Source organism: Python bivittatus, unplaced genomic scaffold (assembly GCF_059951505.1).
Source record: "Python bivittatus isolate LINGU-HERP-01145 unplaced genomic scaffold, Pbiv_v1 ctg000440_np1212, whole genome shotgun sequence".
Lineage (NCBI taxonomy): Eukaryota > Metazoa > Chordata > Lepidosauria > Squamata > Pythonidae > Python > Python bivittatus.
Genome location: NW_028277063.1, coordinates 258,273 through 273,532, shown reverse-complemented (window position 1 = coordinate 273,532; position 15,260 = coordinate 258,273). Strand labels below are relative to the sequence as shown.

The 15,260-nt window shown below is 39.0% G+C and overlaps 1 pseudogene; it reads left to right on the top strand.

Annotated features, from left to right (window-relative positions):
• Positions 1 to 549: 549 nt before the first annotated feature.
• LOC148215680 (vomeronasal type-2 receptor 26-like) lies at positions 550 to 10,729 on the top strand (annotated as a pseudogene).
• Positions 10,730 to 15,260: the final 4,531 nt, after the last annotated feature.

Here is a 15,260-nt window from a genome sequence, read left to right as displayed (position 1 = left end):
ACAGGCACCACCTGAGTAGCTAGATCTGTTAGGTGAGGATGACATGAGGCCTCCCAGTCCCCACACCAAGCAAGTAGAAAGGAGAGCAGAGCAAGTCTGTTAGGCTACTTGCTGAGCAAAAGAGCAAGGAGTCTGGTTAGCAACAGCTGGTTGCAGTCTTATTTAAAGAGCAGCTCTGAGGCAGGTTCTTTGCTGGAAACAACATCTGACTTGTGTATGTTATTTGATTTGTGTGTGGATTCTGCTTCTTGGACCTCTGACCTTTGGACTAGCTGACAACCTCAACCCAGCTCTCTGAAACCTTGGACCAGCTAGATGATTTTTTTGTGCAATCCTGTTTCCAAAGGAAACTGCAGGCAGACCTGTGCTTTTCCTTTCCCTTGCTTCGTTTACATTCCTTTGCTTCCCTGCAAACTCTTCTGCCTAGAAGCAAAACTGATAATTCCCCAAGAACTTGCATGTGTTTGTGTGATTAAAACCTGAAGCAGGACAGTTAGCGTCCAGCCTAACTAACTCTCGGCTGACTGGGGAGTGAAACTTGCTAACAGCATGGAGCAACTTACTTCTGAGAACGCCCAGCTGAGCCAGCAAGTTGCTCTGCTCTTAGCTCAGGTGCAAGCCTTGCAGGCCCAACCAGGGTAAGCAGCAGCACCCTCCCACCGAAAATGTCCCATTTCCTGGCCAGGAAAGTTTGATGGGACACTGTCTCATTTCCTGCTTTCTGAGCACAATGCAATCTGTATATGAGCTTAAGAGGGGAGGACTTTCCAACAGACAGAGATCAAGGTGGCTTTGTAATCAGCCTCTTATCTGGAAATGCTGCTAGGTGGGCCATGCCCTTATTAACACAACAAAGCCCCCTGTTGGATGACTTTTTGGTGACAGTCCACAGATCCAAGCCACGTATACTGTCCCTGTGAAAGCTCACACAGCGGATCACCAAATGTGTGAACTGAAACAAAGGTGCAGCTCAGTGGCTGAGTATGTAAGTGCTTTTAGGCTCATCTCCCAAGATTTGGCCTGGAATGAAGCTGCGCTTATTGACCAGTTTCAGGAAGGGCTGGCAGATGAAATTTTGGGTGAGTTAGCAAGGGCTGAAGGTCCAGGCACGATACAGCAATTGGTTCAGCTGTGCCTGGGAATAGATGGGTGGATACCACAATGAAAGGCTAGAGCCCATGCTAACAAACATGTTGTTAAGCCTGCCACACCTGTGCCTAGTCTGGTGAAAACCTCTCCAGAGGAACCCGTGCAGATTGGGGTGTGTGTCCTCCTCTGACAGATGCTGAGAAGGCACAGAGGCATAGAGAGGGGCTTTGCTTGTACTATGGGGACAAGCGACATACAGTAGCCACATGCCCTGCCAAGAAATCCTACTCAGATTTCTCCAGAAATGGATCCCACCTGGTTTAGGTGAGCTATTAAAACAGGGGGAAGTACTGACAACACAAGCCCAAACACCACGTTCCACTACCGTCAAGCACCTAGTGATCTCAGTTTCATTGAAGATACCAGGAAAGCCTGTTTTGGAAACCTGAGCCATGCTTGATTCTGGAGCTACAACCAACTTCATGGATCTCCAGTTCACAGCAGACCATGGCATTCCAAAGCACACCCTCCAACCACCCCTAGTGGTCAAAACAATTGATGGTCATCCTCTATGATCAGGTCCTATGGCTTGGGCCATGACACCATTAAACATGCAACTGGGAAATGATCAGGAAAAGATTGAGTTCTACCCTGCTTCAATATCTCACTTTCCCATTGTCTTGGGCTTGGAGTGGTGTCAAGCACACGATCCACAGATTTTGTGGTCTACAGGAACCATAACTTTCCATGCTCCATGTTGTAACTGCCACATGGCTGCCATTCCTACAACCTTAGCTACTGAACAAGAGGGAGAAATGCTTCATGATCTCCCCTCCAAGTACTGAGACTTTGCAGATGTATTCAGTGAAAGAGAAGCATATCAGTTACCTCTTCACTGACCATATTACTGCCCTATTGATCTGATACCCAGGGCCAAGATTCTAGTTGGGTGTCTCAACTGCTTCTCAGAACCTGAGTTGGCAGCCTGGAGGGAGTTCATTGACAAAAATCTAAAGAGAGGCTTTATTTGACCCTTGTCCTCTCCTACAGCAACTCCTGTATTATTTGTGAAAAAGAAATAGGGAGAACTTAGGCTTTGCAATGATTACTGGCAACTGAACCAGATGATGGTGTGCAATCATTATCCTTTGCCACTTATTTCAGAATTTCTAGAACACCTCCCAAATGCCTCGGTGTTTACCAAGCTGGACCTTCGGCGTGCTTATAACTTGGCATAGATCCAGAAAGGGGATGAATAGAAGACTGTGTTTTGTACCCAGTATGGGCTTTTTGGATATACAGTCATGCCCTTTGGATTGACTAATGCTTTCTCAGTCTTCCAGCACTTCATGAACAATGTGTTCCAAGATCTCCTGGACCACTATGTCATAAATTACCTCGATGACATCTTGATTTTTTCTAATTCCCTTGCATAAACATGTAAGAATTGTATAATAGTGGCTTCAAGAAAATTATTTATTTGCCTAGCTAGCTAAGTGTGAATTCGAGAGGATCACAATAGACTTCCTAGGCCATGGCATTTCCTCCACTAGTATTGCCATGGATCCTGGCAAGGTGGATGCTATCTTGTCTTGGCAGCCTCCATGCCAAGTTAAGGACATACAATGCCTGCTGGGTTTTGTCAATTATTACATATTACATATTTTATTCCATGAATGAAAATGTCCCAAAACTTACTTTCTTTCTTTCTTTCTTTCTTTCTTTCTTTCTTTCTTTCTTTCTTTCTTTCTTTCTTTCTTTCTTTCTCTTTCTCTCTTTCTCTTCCTTCCCTTCCCTTCCTGTGCATATGGTGCTCCCCGCATTTTCTGCTTCATGTCTAAGCTTTAAAAATTAACAGCAGTGCAGCTGTTCTACTGAGATAAAATAAACATGTTTCCTTTTGACATTTTGCAAAGAAAGTACTATTGCAAGTAAGCTATTATCTCCCAAGTAATTATACAATTAGTGTTATCATTATCCTTTGTTCCCCATATCTCTAGGGAATCCCAGTAAACACTGACAAAACAATGACCTCAGGTTGAAACATTACATTACATTAATATAATCTCAGAAATATAAAACTGCATGTAGGGAGAGCAAGTAGAATGCATATTTGAGTTGTGATATTTCATTGTCTTCACTTTCATGAGAGGCTGGTTAATTCCAACCCAACTCCTCAGTTGAATGGTAACACTGGAGTTACACTTTGATATATACAATGACCATATTTTATATTGAGTTGCTTCTATTCAGAACATTGGTTTTATTCTTTTTTCCGAAGATGATGTATGTTTCTCCTGTTTGCAACTGCAACCTCAGTGGTCCTCTTCCAATTGTTCACAAGTATTATCAGTCTGGAGACTTAATCATTGGGGTTATTATTTATCAAGTTTTCTTTCTTTCAAATGAGGTCACTTTTCAAAGTGTTCCTTTTCATGACGTGCTTGATCAGTACCTGTAAGTATCCTCCTCCTTGTCCTCACACTTATCACCATCACCACTTAATGCTATATTCTCTCTTTCTTTCTTTCTTTCTTTCTTTCTTTCTTTCTTTCTTTCTTTCTTTCTTTCTTTCTTTCTTTCTTCCTTCCTTCCTTCCTTCCTTCCTTCCTTCCTTCCTTCCTTCCTTCCTTCCTTCCTTCCTTCCTTCCTTCCTTCCGTCCTTCTTCTTCTTTCTTTCTGATCAAATGTAAAATTGTTACACTACTATATTACTGATTGCAAAGGCCTTTAGCCATGTCTAAATTCTACACTCAGAGAAACTTAGTCTCCCCTAATACTGCAGTCTCAAATGAGGCAAGTATTCTTGTTTTTAATCATAACACTATATAGCATATTTTTCCTCAGGAATGTTCACAGTCCTTTGTTTCATGAGGAGGAAAACATGACTAATCTAGGCTATGTGGTTGTCCTGAAAATAATCTACACATATCCTAGTACTTTCTGAATTTTCTCCTTTCACCTCACCAGGAAATGAAGCAGTCTATGGTGGAACAATAAAACTGAATAATCATTTTTAAAGAATAGAAAGCCCAAATGCCAAGTTAATTGTAGAATGTTATGTCCATAAGATTGAAATCATATAAATCCTCCTACTTTCATTCACTCTGAATTGGAATGTTATTGCAACCATCCAAATGAATCCTGGAAGAGACATCTCACCATGAATTTGACAGTTTTCTAAAAGAAGAATCTTAAAGAGAGAAAAGATCAGGCTACAAATGCTGTCTCAGCTCAATGTTAGCTATCCCCACCCCCACATCAGTGCTTCCCAATCCATATAATCTAGGGCTATTGTTTGCTAAAGACCAGAATTTCAAGTGTCCAGAGTAAACAATAAGAAGTAACTTTTCCGGTGATATGAATATATGTAATAATTAAAAATAGCAACTGTCTGATTCTGAAGCAGAAATATATTGATATAGTTTATAACTCTCACTGAAGGTTTCTCACTCATAATTACCAACACACTTTGGCTCTGGCATTTGCTATAAAGGAGATCAACGAACATTCTGAGATTTTACCTAATGTTAGCCTTGGTTTCCACATTGCTACTGATTATATTGAGGAAATTACAACTTACCTTTTAGCACTGGAATTTCTATCTACAAAAGATAAATTTATCCCCAACTACAAGTGTAATGACCAGACCAATACAATAGTTGTCATTGGAGGACCTCGTACTAAGACCTGCCTCAACATGGCAACCACTCTGTACAATTACAAGTTTCCTCAGGTGAGAACAAAAATGGAGCGAGATGGGAAGTTCATGTACTATTTATTACATTCAGATGTTGAGTCCTCATAACTCTTCTCAGACGTATCCCACAACATTTGGCAAGAATACAACCAATTCATGATCTGCAATGGAAATGATCACCACTGCTGTTCTTTAACACAGTATGAAACTTCCTGAGGCCAAGTTGTTAAACTGATAAGGAAGGGTCTTATGCCCTTTCTACCGAAACCAGAAGGTTGGCTTCCTGTAAGGCTTGGGGAATGTCTTCAAAAATTAAGCAAGGGTGCCAATAAGCAAGCATACATTTTGACTTTTTTTTTTTTTTTTGGACAGATCCCTTTTAGCCTCTATTCTTCTATTTTTTCTCCCTATTTAGATTACATATGGATCAGCTCCACTGGTGAATAATGAAAGAGCAGCACTGTTTGTCAAATGGATGTTCCCAGATGAGATGCACCAGCTTAAAGGAATACTACACTTACTATTGCATTTTGGATGGACCTGGGTGGGGTTGATTTCTCTGTATCAGGAGGATAAAGAGAGGTTCGTTCAAAAGAGCCTTTCCATGTTTACAGAGAGAGGAATCTGCTTTGACTTTATAGAATGTATCCCCCAAATGACATATGGTAATGAAGCTGCTGAAATGGTGGAGGAGGCAGATAAATTATACAAAGTGATCATGGGGAGTACAGTCGTTGCAGTGATCTTGAATGCGGAAATTACAAGCATAGTGACTTTGAGACTAATGATTTATGTTTTAGATTCTGATGATATTCCAAAGCAAAGAAAAGCCAAAGTTTGGATCATGACAGCCCAGATGGAATTTACCTCCATTCTGTTGCAAAGACAGTTGCCCATTGATTTTCTCCATGGTGCTCTTTCCTCTGCAATTCACTCAAAAGAGCTGACAGGATTCCAACAATTTATGTGGAAGAGAAACCCAAACTTTGAAAAAGAAGATGGCTTTATTAGGGATTTCTGGAAAGATGCATTTGAATGCTCATTCTCCAGTGAGATGATGGATGGGAATGCTGAAAGAACATGCACTGGAGAAGAGAAGCTGGAGATTCTTCCTAATTCTGTGTTTGAGACCACCATGAGAGGTCAGAGTTACAGCATCTACAATGCAGTCTATATTGTGGCACATGCTCTGAGGGCCATGCACTCCTCCAAACTCAAAAAGGGTCGAATAATTGATGAAAATAGATTGAATTTCTTCCTTCAGCCACCATGGCAGGTAATGTTGGCTAATGCAAAATTCAGGAACATCACCAGGTCATGTAAACCATACTGGATTGCTCAACTGATCAGAGCAAAGTGATCTGTTGGATTTTTCACTTTCTCAATTTTGTGATGGAAGTCTCACTGAGAAATTTTAAACTGAAATATTTTAGAGATGTGATGTGATGGAATGGAATTATGAAGGCCAAGCTCAGGCAGATAAACATTTTCCTAGCTTGCCAGAACTGTGTGGGAGGAACAAGAGGATGAGACTGGCACCTCCCTGAGGAATTCACACTGTTGTGGCTGGAGGACTTCGGGAACTGGGGTTTTAGTCTGGGAAGATTCTTGCTAGAGGTTGTAGCTAATAAACATAGCTGGATTGAATTGGCATTGTCTCTTGGAGTTTCTTGGGCTAGGCCTGACAGTTAGGTGATAAGAGAGAAAATGCACATGACAGAGAACATAATTCTCTTCCAGTTTTGAATAGTGTAGACTGATGCAAAATTTAAGAGGTTACTTTTCATTAAGCATAGGCCAAATGGAAAGGACCAAACTGAGATTTGTCCATACCCTTCAGGGAATCCTGTTAACTTTCCTGTGTCTTATTTATTTATTTTTTCCTTCATTTAGTTCCACCATTACCTGCAGCAAGTCTCCTTTAACAACAGTGCTGGGGAAGAGGTTTCTTTTAGTCCAAAAGGGGAATTAGTAACTAGATTTGATATTTTCAGTTGGGTGACATTCTCAAACAAGTCCTTTCTGAGAGTCCAAGTTGGAAAGATCGACCCCATGACTCCCTCAGACAATTTTCTCACCATTTCTTCCAAGGATGCTGTTTGGCCCCACATATTTAACCAGGTGTGTCTCATTTTTCAATTTTTAGGAAATTATTTAGCCACTGATCCATGTACTGTAAGTAAATGATTAAAAACAACAACAACACTTGGATTAAGCTATTTAGCAGCCTCAGACTAATGTTTTCTTTTGGATGTGATATGAACATAAACTACTAAAGTAACAGAGGTGGCTTAAGGTTTCTATATCCATGAAATAATATTTCCTTAGTTCCAATGCAAAGCTATCTTAGTATGCAGGATGTTTCTAACTACATTAATAAAATAATGACACTCTAGAAAAGTATATAGCTTAACAGAAACAAACCATTTACTGAAACAAAATGGAAATATTTTTAAAAATGGCACATGCATGGTTCATGATTTTGTCTCCTTAGAGTTAAATTTTTAATAGCTTCCTCTGAAATAGATGAAATAGGGAACAGAAACTGTGTTTTTGGAATATATTCCAAAAATAAAGGAGATTCTATTTGTCTATCTAGGTAATTAGTTATGCTAATCCAAGTGGAATAATATGATTACATACTTTCCAGAATTTAAATGGGTTTCCAGAAATAGCCTGCAGAAACTCTGTTTATGAAATATATTTCAAATGTATATCAAATTATATTGAAATATATAATTCAAAAACAAAGAGTTTCTGCTGGAGATTCTATCTATCTATCTATCTATCTATCTATCTATCTATCTATCTATCTATCTATCTATCTATCTATCATCTATATTTTTGTCTATCTAGCTATCTATCCAAAGTGCAGCACCATTTCAAATATGATTGGACACTATCTATAAAATTCATTAAAGAGGAGAGGCAAAACATATGTTTTTTTTCTAAAAATAAAACAAACTAATCAGTGAGGGGAATATGACACAAAAAAACTTCTTTCTTACCTCTTTCTACATTTCTAAGAATTCTAAAGTTGATTTAGAAATGACATTATATCCCAATTCAGTCTAATAATTCCAGAGAATCATACCCACAACATTCTTGAATCTGTGGACAAAAAGGAACTCTTTTACTCATTGGTGAATGTGCCCTAAAGTAAAGATCTTTTGGAAACAGGTGAGTGAAGGAATGTTATTATCTGCAAACATTAAAGAAAAGATCAAACTCCATTTCTTTTCAATCTGCTCCAAGCTTCAAACAAACAAAGAACGCCCCAAAAAACAAAGTAATTCTGCTAGAAATTATTGCCACCTTGACAATAGCTCAGTTTTGAAAATCAAATTGTTGCCATGAAAAGTTCACAAAAGTTTAAATAAATAATTTACAGTATCAATGGAAAAGTCAAGCAAACTTTGAAAGCACTTTGGTAAAACTACAATCCCCACCAAAAAAAAATGGAACCTCAAGGGGAGCATATTCCAAGGGCTCCAGAGTTAAAAGCTCTCCCAAACTAGTGTCTGGTATTGATTTCCCTGGAACAGATCTTTACAATACCATGTTTGGCATGATCACTTCGTTTGTGTAATTGGTGTGAGATAAGGAAGAGTCAAGGAATTCAATGGAGAATTTAAACCAGAAAGAAAACTGAAAAATCGAACACCAAGATTTGGATTAGATATGAATAATTTGTGAATGTATAATTGGTGAAAGAACAATTCTGAAATGTAAATTCTTCATGTGAAAAAATTCCAATTTTATTTATGAACAGACATTACCTCTCTCCATCTGTAACAAGAAATGTCCTTTTGGCCATAGCAAGATAAAAATGGAAGGGAAATTATCTTGCTGCTATGACTGTAGACTGTGTCCAGAAGGGAACATAGCTGACCAAATGGGTAAGCAATAGAATATATTGAATATATCAATGATTGAATAAATATAAATGGGGGCTGGACTTTGAATCAATATTATGGTGATTGAAAATCTTGAGCTTCACATCATATTGTACAGGTCAGCAATGAAATATTTGAACTAATTGTTCATAGTTCAGTAAGGTAGTTGATGATAAAACAAATCAGTTCACTCTAACTAGGAGGATCAATAGATTTCTCAGATTTGGATTGTCTCTTCTTAATTTTCCTTAAAAAATTATAAACAGTTTTACAGGAAACTAATGTGTGTTGGTAGACTATCCAAAAGGCTTCCTTTGTACCTTCTTTTTGGAAGTAAAGGAAACTTTGCAATGGTAATGTTTTTTCACTGGTTTCTACTTCTTTTTACTTCCTATTCTACCCAGATGTATTGACTGATTGATTGATTGATTGATTGATTTACTTATGGAACTTATACAGCTGCCTATCTCATATAATGATCCTAGGTGCCTCGCCACAACCCATAAAAACATGAATAAAAACAAAACCACCCATCCCATCAGGCACAGGACCAATCAGCCTCCTGACTCAACCCCCATTCTAGCCCAACACTTTGGGGAAGAGCCAGGTCTTCCTAGCCTACTACAAGGATAAAAGGGCAGGGATCCTTGAAATTCAGATGGGAAAGTATTGCAAAGGGCTGGGGCAGCTACAGAGAAGGTGCCCCTCCAGAGTCCCATCAGATGACAACATTTAATGGAGGAGACCTGGAGCATGCCCACCTAGCTGACCTATTGGGACAGGCAGATACTTAGAGAGATATGGTCCCACCAATAATTTAGCTGGTGACATTTAGGGCTTTAACGGTGATAACCAGCACCTTGAATTAAACCCAGAAAACAACTTGGAGCCAGTGCAGCACATGCAGCAGTAATGTAATTCAGGTGAGCCATGGAGTACCCAGAACTGCACGTGCCATTGCACTGTGGACCAGATACTGTGTAAATGTTCTTAAAGGGTAGCCTCATGTAGAGTGCATTCCAGTAATCTACTTGGGAGCTCACTAAGAGATAACTGTAAAAATCAGGACATATTGAAAAGGAACTGATGATGCTTTGAAACAATAGTGTTTCTATGAATGGTTTTCTGGTTTGTTTCTTTTTTTCCAGACTTAGATGATTGTTTCCCATGTCCAGAAGATCAATATCCAAACAAGGATCGGGATAGTTGCCTTCAAAAAACCATAACTTACTTAAGTTATCAAGAGCCTTTGGGGATTTCTTTGGTAGTGATTGCAGTGTCCTTTTCTTTCATCTCAGCTTTGGTGCTGGGGATCTTCATTAAACATCAGGACACTCCCATCGTCAAAGGAAATAACAGGAATCTCACTTTTACCCTTCTCATTGCTCTCCTCCTCTCCTTCCTTTGCACTTTGCTCTTCATTGGACAACCTGACCAACTGAAATGTCTCATGTGACAAACGGCTTTTGGCATCATCTTCTCTGTAGCTCTTTCTTGCATATTGGGGAAAACAACCATTGTTGTTCTTGCTTTCATGGCCACCAAGCCAGGCTCCAAAATGAGGAAGTGGGTGGGGAAAAGCCTGGCTATTTCTATTGTCCTATCTTGCCCCCTAGCACAATTTTCCATTTGTGTGGGGTGGCTGGCAATTTCTCCCCCATTCCCAGATTCTGACATGCACTCCATGATTGAAGAAATTGTGCTGCAATGTAATGAAGGTTCAACCACAATGTTTTATGTTGTCCTTGGCTTTATGGGGTTCTTGACTGCTGTCAGCTTTACTGTGGCCTTCCTAGCTAGGAATTTACCTGACAGCTTCAATGAAGCCAAATTTATCACCTTCAGCATGTTGGTCTTCTGCAGTGTTTGGGTGTCCTTTGTTCCCTCTTATCTGAGCACTAAGGGGAAATACATGGTGGCTGTGGAGATCTTCTCCATTTTGGCTTCAGCAGCTGGATTACTGGGCTGCATCTTTTCCCCCAAATGCTATATCATTATTCTGAGACCTGATCTGAATAAGAAGGAGCAACTAATAAAGAAATGAAAGTGATTTTTATAGCAGACCCCCTGAATAAAGCCAAATTGCTTACCTTTACCACGTTGGTTTCTTGCAGTTTGGGGTTCTGCATTCTTTCCTCATATCAGCAAATCAAGGTGATGTAAAGGCAGTAGCGGTGACAATCTCTTCCAAGCTCACTTCAGAACCTAGAAAACTGTTCCTCATCTTTTCTTTGAAATATTAGATAATTCATCTGAGCCCTAATCAGAGTAGAAGGGAATAGCTAATCAAGAAGACAATGCTGTGTGAAAACCAGTTTTTAATGTCATAATGTGCATTAATCTCAAAATAAAAGGCTTTGTGTCCTACAGCCTATGAGTTTCACAACACCCCTGCCTAAAAAGAAAGAAAAACCCTCCCAATATTCTCCACGAACATTTTTTAAAGGTAGAGGAAAATCCCCACTAATATCCCCTGCCTTAAATCTGAAAATCTGAGAGCCACTTGGGTGTAGTGGGTAAACTGCTGGGCTAAAAATGGGGAGACCATGAGTTCTGATTCTCCATTAGTCATGAAAGCGTAGGTGATATGTTGTTGTGGGAACTGAGGAGAGAAGGTGGAAGAAAATGGTGTTGGAGAATTGCTTCTCAGCTTCCCTGATGTAATTCACCTTATTCATGATGACAAGTGCCCTGCCTTTGTCAGCTTGTTTAATTATGATGTCACTTTTATTCATGAGCCTTGGATGACATCTCATTCTGCCCTGCTGAGATTGTTGCATAAAGTGAGTGTTTTCCTGTTTGTTTTTTTAATTGATGATTGTGGTTTTAGTTGGTTGATGAAAGCAATCATTGTAGAAATCCAATTCATTTTTGGACATCTGTCAGTATCCATGTACTTTGTGTGTGTGTGTGTGTGTGTGAGAGAGAGAGAGAGAGAGATCTGTATGTCAGAGTCTGCACACTCATTCCCAAAGTTCAGTAAATCCGCTGGAGACTAAACAGTTCCATCAAAGATTTCTTTATTAGGAGAAGTGCACAGCAGCATAGATTGTTGAGTCTAATTCTACAAGCAAAACTGTTCCCTTTTTAAGTCCCAAGTTTCCCCCTTGCTCCTTTCTTTTCCCGCTTGAAATTCTTCGTGCCTTGCTCCGGTTCTCACAACGCTTGGCCTTGGAGATGCCTGTGTAGAGATAAAGATAACAGCACCTGGCCTCCTCTCCCCCCTTCAATGGCAGGTCAAGCAAGCAGCCTGCAACTAACATTCTTTCTATTAACTCTTACTAGGCATAATAAAAGTAAATTAAAAGCAATCAAAGGTTATAGCTTGCGTAGATCCTGACACTGTAGCTATATATTGGCTTGGAAGGTATTGGCTTGATAGTAGTTTTTTGTTTTTTGGGGCCTTTTGGCTATACAATAAATATTAATTTAAAAAGTTTTTTGTTTGTGTTTGTGTCCTATCTTCAAAGTATTTCAAGTGTCCAAAAAAAAAAAGAAAAAGTTTCAAAAGACTTGTATATTTTTGTGTGGGTTTAGTAGGGCCATAAAAATGTCTGCCAAAATAATAATAATAATAATAATAATAATAATAATAATAATAATAATACCAAGCCTTAAGAACAAATGCATACAAAGCCAGAATTGAGAAGACAGCAACAGACAGCAAATGCTGCCTCTGCAGAGAAGCTGAAGAAACAACATCCAGGGTCAGAAATAACAGAACAGAGGCTAGCAGATCAATATAGATTTATAACACAAAATAAAGTATTCACAGAAGTAGAATTGGAAGAACTGTAAAGGTCTACCCAGGGCAAAGAAATCAAAGCCTTGCCAGAAGTAGCCCAAATAGTAGAGCCTTCACGTCAGAAAGAACAAAGCCCTCTAACTAAAAAACAAGGGGAATTGAAGCAAAGAATAACTGAGCATCTAGAATAGCATAAAAACAATAGGATAAGATTGCCTGCATTGAAGCTTGTTACAGAGAAAAAGCTAGCACAAGCATTAAACAATGCTAATACTGCGATATCAAATATAAGCACCAGCTCATTCCAAGAAACAAACCAACTGATGTACAGCATGGCTGCACTTATAACTAAATACCTTGGATGCAAAATCAATAAACAAGAAAAACAGCCAAACAGTGCACCACCAAAATGGAAGATCAGATTGGAAAATAAGATCAGCATGCTAAGATCAGATGCAAGCAAGCTAGAACAGAGGGGGAAAAAAGAAGCTGAAGAACAAAAAGACCAAAGTATACCTGATCAAGAAATATCAGCTAGAAACAAAGAAGATCAAGGAAGCCCTGGAAATAACAAAGCACTAAGACCTGTCTCAACATGGCAACCACTCTGTACAATTACAAGTTTCCTCAGGTGAGAACAAAAATGGAGCAAAATGGGAAGTTCATGAGCTATTTATTACATTCAGATGTTGAGTTCTCATGATAACTCTTCTCAGAAGTATCCCACAACATCTGGCAAGAATACAACCAATTCATGATCTGCAATGGAAATGATCACCACTGCTGTTCTTTAACACAGTATGAAACTTCCTGAGGCCAAGTTGTTAAACTGATAAGGAAGGGTCTTATGCCCTTTCTACCGAAACCAGAAGGTTAGCTTCCTGTAAGGCTTGGGGAATGTCTTCAAAAATTAAGCAAGGATGCCAATAAGCAAGCATACATTTTGACTTTTTTTGGGGGGGGGGGGACAGATCCCTTTTAGCCTCTATTCTTCTATTTTTTCTCCCTATTTAGATTACATATGGATCAGCTCCACTGATGAATAATGAAAGAGCAGCACTGTTTGTCAAATGGATGTTCCCAGATGAGATGCACCAGCTTAAAGGAATACTACATTTACTGTTGCATTTTGGATGGACCTGGGTTGGGTTGATTTCTCTGCATTAGGAGGATAAAGAGACATTCATTCAAAATCTTTCCATATTTTCAGAGAGAGGAATCCGCTTTGACTTTATAGAATGTATCCCCCAAATGACATATGGTAATGAAGCTGCTGAAATGGTACAGGAGGCAGATACGTTATATAAAGTGATCATGGGGACTACATTCACTGCAGTGATCTTCAATGCATGCCTCCAAACTAAAAGAAGGTGAAATAATTGATGATAACAGATTGAATGTCTACCTTCAATCACCATGGCAGGTAACGTTGGCTAATGCAAAATTCAGGAAGATCATCAAGTCATGTAAACAGCACTGGGTACTATTTTTCTTTTTTGGTTCATTTTAGCAGTTAAAATGAAACATCCTTTCCAGACAGCTTTGAATGCTATTTGGAAGAGCTTGGTATTGCCATATAAAAGAAAAGAAAAAAATAAAAATAAAAACCTATTATCTTTTTCCAATGTTATTTCAATGTTCAGGTCATATTTGCAGTATCAGGTAGAATTTGAAAAGGAATTTTTTAAATATATAGAGAAGGTTAAAATGCATAATGTGTGAATACAGGGAACATTTGAACGTATGAAAGTATAAATGTATACATATAGGAACTTATTGAATCCATGATGTTAGACAGTTTCAAACATAAAAGCTTAATACCTACTTTGTTACTCAGTAGTACTACTATTCCTCACCATTTTAATTTGGGAGGGACTAAGACTCAAAGGGAAGAACTTTCGTAGGCAGTCATAGATGGGCCCATGCACTGATATTTCCTAGAGAAGTCCAGGAATACGATACGTGACAAATCCAAGGAACAAGACCAGAGGCATGATGAGGTAGAATCCAGAGTTCCAAGCATGGCCTAGCAAGGGAAACGTCAACCATATGAGCCTCCACCTAATATACATCTATAGCACTTTCCTCCTCAGTGTTGGCTCTTCTGTAGGCTTGTTTCTTGGATTCTTGGATTCTCTTCTGCAGGCTTGTTTCTCTCCGGTCTATGGAGTCCTGCTCTCTGTTGTTGAATCTTTATCACGTGCCTCTGCTGAGGAGCAAAGCCTCCTGGGCCTTGCTGGATCTGCCTCAGCCAGAGTGGAGTCAATGGCTCCACCACTACTGGAATCATCCTCACCAAGATTGTTGTCCCTAGATTCTCCTGACTCCACTCCTCCCCCCCCCCCATAATGTATCTGGGCAACCTTTTTGTTTTGGAATTGGAACAACCAAAGAATGAATCAGAGACCTTCACTAGAGAAAGCATGTGGTCTGTGACTCAGTCTTGAAATGTAGAAATCAATAATAGAAACCACATGGCATTTAACCATTATGTCAGATGAAAATCTTCCATATCAGGGATATAGCTTGAGTACAGTAACCATGAAAGTATTTCACATTATTCAGGATTTAGGCAGATCTGTTTCAGTGTTTAATGCTATTCAATGTAAGGCAAAGAAATTCACAAAGGAGACAATTATTATCAGTTCTTTCGGTGTCATTGCAGGAACTTAGGTATTTTTCACATATATTTATTTATTTAGTTAGTTAGTGATTATTTATCTTAAGAATAAGAACTAAAACAACAGCAAAAAAGAGAAACAATTTAGAGTAGTATGATTTTGAATGGACATAGTTGTTATCCAGGAAACTCCTTTTTCAACATGAACCA